Below are 1749 nucleotides of genomic sequence, written 5' to 3' on the forward strand. Positions count from 1 at the left end.
TCATCAAAAATGATAATTGAATTTTTTTTGGTTAAGTTTGGTTTTATAACCTTATCAGCGCTTGTAAATATGAAAAAATTAGCACCTTTTATATCATCTATTATTTTTTTTAGTAAGACATATTTTTCCTGATTAGATGTTTTCGAGTATAAATAAATATTTTCAAATCTTAACCCGTTAGCATGTGTGATCAGATTATACATTATATTTGTTTTTCCTGAGCCACTGGGACCAACTAGTATAGCACGTATAGTATCGGGTAATAACGAACCATGTCTTGATGGTTTTTTTACTACCTGAACATCTACATTTATTACATCTAATTTATCTTTCTGTTCAATCAAATTCATATTATTTTCGTATAAATACTCTAGATTTTTTAAATTTATAACCAGTTATAGATGGCGTGTTCAACTCGTAAGTACAATTCAAACAAGACTGGTAAAGGATTTGTAAACTCCCTTATAAATAGTCTCCCGTTCGAAGCCCATGTTTCAGGATATCAGTATTGTGGTCCTGGTACGAAATTAAAAAAGAGACTAGATCGTGGTGATAAAGGAATAAACCCATTGGATGCTGCTTGTCGTGACCACGATATTGTGTATGCAACAAGTAAAAATTTAGACGATAGACATAAAGCTGATAAAGTGTTAGAAATTCGAGCTTGGGAAAGATTTAAAGCAAAAGATACACCTAGAAAAGAGAAATTAGTTGCGTACGCAGTAACAAACGCGATGAAAGCTAAAAGAAAAATAGGTATGGGTTGCAAACGGAAACGTGCTATAAAAACAAATGGCATACTAGCAGCGAAAAAAAAAAGAATCTCAAAAAAAAAGAATGGTGGTAAAAGGTTGATTTTAGTACCGAGACAATCAGGAGGTACAATTCCCTTAATACCTATATTTGCAGGATTATCAGCACTTGGTAGTTTGATGTCTGGAGGTGCTAGTGTGTATAATGCGGTCCAAAATTCAAAAAGAAAAAAAGGCAGTGGTTTGAAATCAAACAAGAATAGGTTAAGGAAAAAAAACTGATGATCACGCTACCTGACAGACCGCTTTCGTCTCAAGATATTATAAAATATGTCGGAAAGTTGAAAATCAATCATTTCCGTGGTGTCTTTTCACGTGATAACTTACCTAAAAAACCGCACGCTATTGAATGTGGTATATTAAACTTGGATATATCTTCAGGCGACGGAAGCCATTGGGTAGCGTTTTATAAAAATAAGCACAAAGTTGTATATTTTGATAGCTTTGGTGATTTACCACCACCAATTGAATTACAACATTATTTCAGACAGTTCAAAATAGTATACAACTATTCCAACTATCAAGACTTCAATACATTTAACTGTGGTCATTTATGTCTTGAATTTTTACAATGCATGAATCTATTACATTAAGTTTTACTGGAAATTCAACTGTATTGTCAGCAAATTATTTTCCATCTCTAAACGTTTACGGGGATTCAGAAATAGCTTTGTTATCTTTGCAAACGTTCAATTCATTTCCAAATATTATAAATCCAACTAATAACCGGCTGAAAATAGAAACAATTCCTCCAAAGAGAAAAAAAGACGACTATCACGTTTTTGAATTTTGTTTGGAAGACGGATGCTATGAAATAGAAGATATTAACAATTATATGGCAAAGAGTTATCTCAAGTTAATAACGACCACGGAACACATCTAACATTCAGTATACGTATGGATCCTGTCGATTTTAGGACGTATATAAAATGTAATG

The 1749-nt window shown here is 32.5% G+C and overlaps 1 protein-coding gene across 1 annotated transcript in view; it reads left to right on the forward strand.

The window, feature by feature from the left end:
• The first annotated feature begins 1233 nt into the window (after positions 1-1233).
• Positions 1234-1749, forward strand: part of LOC115035061 — an 11006-nt gene continuing 10490 nt past the window's right edge. Inside the window, exon 1 of the mRNA XM_029492698.1 lies at positions 1234-1358. The gene's annotated coding sequence lies outside the window, so the exon portion shown is untranslated. The remainder of the gene's footprint in view (positions 1359-1749) is intronic.

This window comes from Acyrthosiphon pisum, unplaced genomic scaffold, assembly GCF_005508785.2.
Source record: "Acyrthosiphon pisum isolate AL4f unplaced genomic scaffold, pea_aphid_22Mar2018_4r6ur Scaffold_61;HRSCAF=397, whole genome shotgun sequence".
Lineage (NCBI taxonomy): Eukaryota > Metazoa > Arthropoda > Insecta > Hemiptera > Aphididae > Acyrthosiphon > Acyrthosiphon pisum.